At 45.3% G+C, this 8571-nt stretch overlaps 1 pseudogene; it reads right to left on the bottom strand.

Moving 5' to 3' along the window:
* Positions 1–5855: 5855 nt before the first annotated feature.
* Positions 5856–5975, bottom strand: LOC136646344 (5S ribosomal RNA; annotated as a pseudogene).
* Between the last annotated feature and the right edge of the window lie 2596 nt (positions 5976–8571).

Below are 8571 nucleotides of genomic sequence, written 5' to 3'. Positions count from 1 at the left end.
CTGCCTGGAATGGCTCCGATGGCAAGTGGGAGGGTGCACTTACATGGTGTGTTGCGCCCCCTGTAGTACTTACCATTTTGTCCCCCTCTAGCTACACTACTGGTTAAAGGCCCATAGGACTGGGCTGTAAGTGATGCTAGGCATTGAACCTAGGATTTTATGCATGCAAAGCAAATACTCGATCACTGTGCTTTGGCCCTTTTAACCCATGTTTAATGGTGTGTGTGGCAGAAGCGAATGGCCAAGCCTGTTCCTCCACCATCAAAGGAGGATCACCAGGCTAGCAAATATATGAACCAGGCCTTCATTCAGCTGTGCTGAACTGTGATATGAAAGTGAAGAAAGTCAAAGGTACGAATGAAAACCGTCCTACTACTCCTGACATCACGGTTGCTGATAAGGATGACTACAAAGCATGTTTCCCATAAGGAAAAGCAGAACAAAGGGGATCATCATACCCCAAGACTGCTAACTGTCAGCAAGGAACCAAGCTGGATAGGGTAAATATGGCTATCAACATTTCAAAACTGAAAGTAGGTGGCATTGTCATGACAACTGCAGGGGGGGGGCAACCACTTGTGTGGATAAACCTAAATGGTATGATTTCTTTAGTGAAACTGGAGGAGGGCATAGAGATGCTTAGCCAACAATCATCTGAAACTTAAGGAAATGCAGTTGGTGTTTGGTTTCGAATTAGTGTGCTTTTATTATTGGAATATGTCTTTGATCTTCAGGATCAGCTCTTCCCCTCCACAAACTAAAAGTGGGCAACTCTGAATGGGGTGGGGAATGATAAAGGTTTTGTATACCTTAACCCCTGCTAATTGGGTAAGAGGCACTTTTTCAAGTGGGTGCTCCTTTTTTTAGCAGGGGGAGAGTAACTGGCCCACCTCACCCCAGCACTGTCTGTTCTAGTGGCTGTCTGCTGGTATTCTTTTGCATCTTTTAGATTGTGAGCCCTTTTGGGACAGGGAGCCATTTAGTTCTTTGATTTTTCTCTGTAAACCACTTTGTGAACTTTTAGTTGAAAAGCGGTATATAAATACGTTAATAATAATAATAATATACGTTTCAATCTGAAAGAAGATTTTTTTATTCACTTTAGCACAAAAGAGACCTGTCACCGCCCGATGCTCAAAACATGACCATGCTCACTCTACGCCACTCTATGCTCAATAAAACAAAAATGGCATTCTGTGGATTGCAACATACTTCTCTAAGGATAGAGATTGATAATTATTCTATGGGTTTTTTTGCTGTATACCGGTGGTTCTCAAAATTTTTAACACTGGGACCCACTTTTTAAAATAACACTCTGTCGGGACCCACCCAGGTTTATGACTTTTTTTTTTTTTAAAAAGGAGTTCTACTGTAGAAAGAAATATTTTTATCTGTATATTTACAAATAATAATAACCAGGAAAAAAGATATTCAAACATTAATCTCCCTATACGCGTATTTGCCCATGCTTCCTTGCAAACTGTAAGAGTTCAGATCTTTGCAGGGCTAATAGCAGCTATCTGATTTTTGAACAGCCTCAGGTCTTGAGGCAATTAGTTATCTGAGCTTTTCATTGGAGGCTCTGCTTGGTTGCTACAGGACCCACCAAAGGTTGGGTCGTGACCCACCAGTGGGTCCGGACCCACAGTTTGGGAATCATAGCTCTACACACTTTAAATAGCTACTTATTTATTGGGGGAATCAACATGTGGGCAATCTGGACACCTTTTTCAAGTGGTGCTCCTCTTATATTTAGCAGGGGGAGTAAGGCACATCTGCAGGGCTCACAGCCGGGCTCCTGCCAGAGCTAGCGTGTGGCGGTCACCCAGATTCTGCAGCTCCATGGTCTCCCAGACCGCCAGGCTGCGGAACAGGAGGCGGGGCTTGGCTGGGGACGTCTTGCCTTGGCTTGGAGGCAATCCGGGGAGGCGTGCCAGGGGGTGGGCGGGAGGCGTGTTGGGGGGAGGGAGAGAGGCAGATCCGCAGAACTGAGCTCCACTACACAAGCTGTGCGCCCTACACAAGCACATTTACTTTAGCACCGACCTTTTGGTCGGCCCTAAAGACAGTAGCTCCATTGAGGGGCTGATTCCCTTACTCGGGGGAAGGGAACGAATGTCCCCTTCTCCCGAGGAGCCTCCCACTGTAGCCCTCCCATGGTGGGAGTCCTCTGTGGAGCCGCCGAGCCTGGGTGCTGCGGGCAGCTCAGGATTGGGCTGCCCATCCACCTGGCAGAATTGAGATTCAAACTGAGGGAGTCCTGATCTACAGCACAGGCTCTTAGCCACCAGGCTATAGCAGCTCTCATGAGCCTTTGGCCAGCCTTAGATCAGTGAAAAGCAGTTGCTCAATAGCGATCTACATAAATAATCTTGAATGTAGGAATTTAGAGTCACAGGATCTACATCAACGGTTGCAGCACTGACCCTGCTGAACAGATGGTTTTATACATTTTATCATCTATAAACCTCAAAAAACAGTTGTGTTCCATCTTTTATAAGCCATGAAACGAACAGCTATGTTTGATCAGCTGACTTGTAAGAGTTTATGATATCCTGAGATATGGACTACAGAAGTTTCTTAGAAACAACTGATTTGTCCATTTTCCTGTTCTTCAGATGATGTCCTCTGAATAAAACCAAGAAGCAGCCTGATCCAGTGGCACCCCAGTGGCAGTTCTAGCTAAGAACATAAGAAGAGCCCCGCTGGATCCAGCCAAAGGCCCATCTAGTCCAGCTTCTTATATCTCACAGTGGCCCACCAAATGCCCCAGGGAGCGCACTAGACAGCAGACACAACCGGCATCCTGGTGCCCTCCCCTGCATCTGCAATCAGAGGCAGCCTATCTCTACCTCTATCTGGATGTTGCAAATGTGTCATAAGGAACGTTTGCACCACGCAGTAAGTGGCACTGGCAGGAAGGCCTGCACCACCTCGTTGATGCCACAGATGAAGCCCCAGCCATCAGCAGAGCAGAGGTAAGCCCTGAGTGGCACACGGGCATGGGGAGGATCACAGGAGGGCTTGCTAACTACTCAGGTGTTCCTGAGTGTAGGAAGGGCAGAGAAAGGGCAAAATGCAGGGAGGAACATGCCCAGGAGGGGGTGGGACTGGCAGAGTTCTTCTCCATTAATTCCTATTCCCCATGTTGGACTCGAAAGCCCGACATGGGGCTTCTCGAGTCTGCACCAGCAATTTAGTTGATGCAGACTCGAGAAGCCCCATTGAGCAGGCTGGGGCTTTACTCGAGGTAAGGGGATAATAAAAAATAATAACTAGGTATTTATATACTGCCTTTCTGGTCATTGGATTACTCCTCTGACTTTATTCAAGGCGGTTTATATAGGCAGGCATTTCTAAATCCCTCAAGAGGATTTTTACAATCATAGAGGTTCTCTCTTTCAAGAATCAACAACATTTCAGAATGGATCTTCCTGGTTTGGTCTCACTTCTGGCCTCCAGTTCTCCCAGGCAGGCTGACCAGCAGCTCCATCTCTCACATGGAGAGCAGCCAAGACGCTTCTTGCTCACACCAAGAGCAGGTGGAATCACTCAGCTGGGCTTGTCAGCTGCTTCAAGTTCTCGCCATTCTCAGCGGTTCAGGGAGCTGCCGGTGTCCTCGAACTGGCGACCTTCTGATGTTATCTTCGGGCTAACGGAGGCTCTACCCTCTAGATCAGAGTAAGAGGATGAATGTCCTCTTACTCCGGGGAGACCTCCAGCCTGCTCAGTTGCAGCACAGGATGCAGTGGTGAGTGTTTAGTGCTGCTACTCCTGTGCTGGTTAGGACTGGGCCCTGAGTTTTGTGTGTAATATCCGAATTTTCTATCATTTTGTCTATGTTCCTTCTTTCATTGGGAGAGAATCTGGTGTTGTGACCAGCCTAAGCCAGACCGTAACAATGATTCTGACCTTGCTAACTACAGTAGCCTTCAGGAATTATTACGCACACACTTAAAAAAGTTGACCAGGGCTCAGCATTCAAACTTGGGGTAAACTACTTATTTTAAAGTAAACACAATGCAAAAAGCCTCATAGGGTCCTGATTCAGTTGGTGCACAGAGCAGAGGAAAGGGATATTTTAACTCCTTACCTTTGTGCCATTTTCCTTCTGAATGGATGGTGTGGGCCCCTATCAGGGAAGGCACTAGGAAAAGGTACAGCAAACCTGTTTTTCATGTGTTCATGTTTTACATGTATCAGCAAGGATTAGGTACAGTACATGAGACAGCTTTTGGAGATAACAAGAGACTTATTTGCAAATTTGAAATAAGGAAAACTTTATAACTTGAATGGGAAATTTTTGTTGTTGGCAACCTTCAGTCTCGAAAGACTATGGTATCGCGCTCTGAATGGTGGTTCTGGAACAGCGTCTAGTGTGGCTGAAAAGGCCGATTCGGGAGTGACAATCCCTTCCACACTGGGAGCAAGTGCAGTCTGCCCTTGGTCTGTCTCCCTGGCTATGGGCCTTCCTTCTTTGCCTCTTTGCCTCAGTCTGTTACTACACATTAGGCAGGAACTGTGATCTATGTAACACTTCTATTTGCCCTTTCATAGACTTGGGGAGAGGGGTCGGGTGCTTTCCAAATGTTATAGGAGTAGAAGCCTGGGGGAGGGAGTGTTCAATCCTTTCTCCTGTGTGATTTTCTTATCTTATGTTCACCATAGTCCTGCAGTGGGGGAAAAATACAGGTACTTTTGGCGTTGATTAAGACCAGGAAAATGACATGGAAAAAGAGTGCAAAAGCAAAGCTAAACACTCTCCCCCTACTGCTCCATTTAGATTTGGATCTCCCCCGCCATCTTTTTAAACTATTCTTTTATGCAGAAAGCTCTTCTGCGCACACTCTACTGATCTTGCCTACTTGGAACATGTTTTATGAAGTCAACTAAACGCCATAAAATACTTTATTCAGGATATGGGCCTTATAAAGAATCAATTCTAATAAATCCAACCCCTGAAAAACAGCTTCCACATCTGTTCAGGAGCACACTTTGAACTTGCTTTCATTCAGTCCTTAAACTTTTGGTGAATGGCTTAAGCAAGGAGAAGCAGCACCGAGAAGGTTTCATTATGGGAACTGGTTTGTCTTCTGAGAAAATACTCATGCGTAGAGGCTTTTTGGGGAAAACAAAAGCATTACTTTTAAATAATGGTTAAGGGAAAATCTATTTTGTTGCCTTGCCTTGATATTCAGTTTGCTGGGCAATGATTACTGGTTTCCTCTGACTAATATTTAAGTAAATCAGTTTTCAGCAGGCATACCTATTGAAACATGTGCCTGCATGGAGGAAAGACGGTATCTTTGACTGGTGTATCTCTTTTAGTGACAGTATCCAGCTCTAAAATATACAGAAAAACAGAATGGCTCTGAGAAATAGTCTCCTCTTCACCACATTACTGTCAGGATTCAGCCCATGAAGGGTCTTAAGCTGATGGCCTGAGGGATATCAGAAAGTGATTTTGTGTTGATAGCAGGAACTGATATGTTCTGTCTGTGGATGCATGGATAGTAGCTGGAACACCAGCACAGAACTGAAATCTAGGGCAGCAGTGGCTTACCTGGTAGGAGTGGAGGACGGGCCACTCCTCGGTACCACACTGGAGCTTTACGTGAGGGGGTGCCACAGGAGGCCAGCCAAGATGGGGACCACTATGGTCTCTCTTCTGGTGGCTTCGAAATCTGCCTGCCACCCCATACTCTTCCTTTGAAGGCTCTTGATGAGTCTCCAAAGAAGGGAGGGACCGGTAGAGAGATCACAAAGCCACACTCACTACCGCTGCCTCTAAGCAGAGCCACCTTCTTGACACAAAGAATGGTTGGCAACCTTCAGTCTCGAAAGACCATGGTATAAGCCTACAGCACCTGGTATTCCCAGGCAGTCTCCCGTCCAAGTACTAACCAGGCCTGACCCTGTTTAGCTTCCGAGATCAGATGAGATCAGGCATGTGCAGGGTAACAGTTGCTGCTTGACACAAAGAAGGCACACGACAAAGCTAGGAGCTCTTGTGGTTTCTCACTTTTTCACTGGTGCTTCTAGCTGGGCTGAGTGCCCTCTTCATGTTCTCGTGAGAGCAGGATAAAACAAACAGCTAGGAACGGAATGGCCTTGTCAGCAGCTCACAACCTGGAAGTAATATCCAGTGATATCATCACATCACCTCCAATTATTTCCACGTTTGCATGCTGTAGGGGTGTGCATGTGAGAAACTTCTGAGCAGGCCCACTGGTTGAAACCAAACTGTGAAATAACCAACGGGATGGATGACAGACATTCAGAAAAAGAACACTCTGAACTAAAATAAGATCAGGACTGACAATTTCATCCATCCCTACTTTCCACCTGGCTTTAAAAAAGAAATATTAGGGCTGAGTTGCTTGGGTTGAAGAAGGCACTTTTTCCTAGTACAAAAGTAACTCTTATTTAAACTGGGCAATACAGTGTTTGAATTATGATGGGAAGTGGGCGCTTAATGAAATCTTTTGCTGCCCTATCCTCTAACCTCCCCTCCAATACTACCTAAATTATGACCCCTGAAACCATCTATAGCAGTAATTGAGGGGGGCATCACAAAAGGTTAGGGGGCTGGGCCCCTCCTGGCACCCCATAACGTGAGTGACTGTAACAAATGCGTTAATTTATCATATTCCTACACCTTATCAGTAAAGTGTGTAGATTTGGGATGTACAGACACTGTGAACACAAACATGGGGGAATGACAACTAGGATGGGACTCCTGCATCGGGAGGACTGGACTCCATGAAAATGTAGAGTACAGATCATGCATCCTGCTGTGGTATGTTGAACACAATGTATGAATAGCTATGCAGACACAGAATAATGATTACGTATACATTATACACAGATTGTATGTGTATTGAATGTAAATACAGGTGTGCCCCCTTATCCGCGGGGGTTCTGTTCTGGAATCTTCCATGGATACCTGAAATTGCAGATATAGGCAAATGTCCATCCCCACGATCCCAGGGACGGTTCCCCACACCTCCCAATGCCTTATAAGGCATTAAAAAGTCACCTCCGGTTTCTCCATGAAATTAGAAGTTGTGTGTGTTTGCCTCCTGAGCTCAGTCTGAGCGAATCCCTGGCCTCTGCTGAGCTCAGAGGCTCCCTTCACCTCCAGAGGGAGTGCACACAGGGGTGTGTGCGCCTGGAGGGGGCAATTAAATGTTTATTCAACTGAAGGAAGTTTCCAATTTTTGCCTCAAGTTTGTTTTAGATTATATGTGAGATCCCAGCATTCTGTCACTCTGTAGCATGACCAAGAAATAGAATTCTGGACAGGGCTATGCAAATAAGTGTAGACTTAATTCTCAATGGCTGGGGTCACCATGGGCAAGGTGCAGGTTTAGCCCCCACCCCAATCCAATTCTGGGAGTGTGAATCCCACTGACATCATCTGCCGTCGTCATTTCAGAATGGAGGTTTAAGTTGAAATAGTAACCCTCATTTCTCTATGAATGCAAACTGTGCATGGAAAGTCATCCTTTAGCATTAAGATTAAGGTTACAAAAAATTAACAAAGAAATGTGGAGCTGGGTTTGAGTAAATTAAGCTGCTAGCCTGCACATAACCAATTTGCTCAGCAAGGAAGAAATATGAGTGTATTATGAGAGCTGCTTTTCTGGCCAACATTACACTTTTAAGCATGCAAGAGATGGGGAACTAATGTTTCAAGTTGGTTGAATTCCTTATCATGGGGGCTGAGTTAGGTCATGAAGGTAAAAGAAACAGTAAATATATCTGGTAAACTCTTTCCAAGATATACTACAGCATCTCATCATTGTCTCTGCTCACAGCATCTTCTGAGATGTGCTGGAGGGGTGAAACAGAAGCAAGTAATCTGTGGAAAACGGGAAGTGGCTGATGGGCTCTCCACACTGTTAAACCAAGATTGTCCTACAACTGTCTGCTTCAAAGACTGCACTTTTGCACGCATCACCAAGATTTTTAAGATCAACTGGTAACCCAAACCAAAGTCCTTTTACACACAAGCCTATACCGTTAGACTGGCAGCACTGCTAGAAGCAGAGAACCCATGGTTAGGAGAAGAGATGATTAACCTTTCCCTACCCATCGCTGCTCTACTCCAAAAAGACTATAAGGGATACAAGTGCATGCATTCGCATGTAACATATAATTTGGCCCTGAGAATAACTTCTTTAGCCCACAACTCAGAGGCAGAGCAAGTTCTTTGCATAATGAAATAGATTTGATTCTTGACTTCTGCCTGAGGATATAGTTATTCATGATGTATTATCCTATAATTCTTTTAAGCAGCTTGTTTTCTCCCCAAAATGCAGTTGTTCATGCTACAATCTGGAGTGGACAACTAGACCCTGACTATACTTTTACTCCATCAGGGGAAAAGATATGGGAATTCATATTTTCCATGGCATGGGGGAGGAATAAAAGAAATCTGCTATATAAGTCTTAAAAGGAATCACAGAAAGGGTAGCCCAATCTTAAGCTTCTCAGCACCACGCAGTACAGTGGCACCGAAATGGCCACCATAGGGCCAGGGAAGCTGCTGAAGGTCTACTCAGGGAA

This window comes from Tiliqua scincoides, chromosome 3, assembly GCF_035046505.1.
Source record: "Tiliqua scincoides isolate rTilSci1 chromosome 3, rTilSci1.hap2, whole genome shotgun sequence".
Classification (NCBI taxonomy): domain Eukaryota; kingdom Metazoa; phylum Chordata; class Lepidosauria; order Squamata; family Scincidae; genus Tiliqua; species Tiliqua scincoides.
The sequence above is the reverse complement of the archived record's forward strand: the minus strand, read 5'-3'. Positions and strand labels throughout refer to the sequence as shown.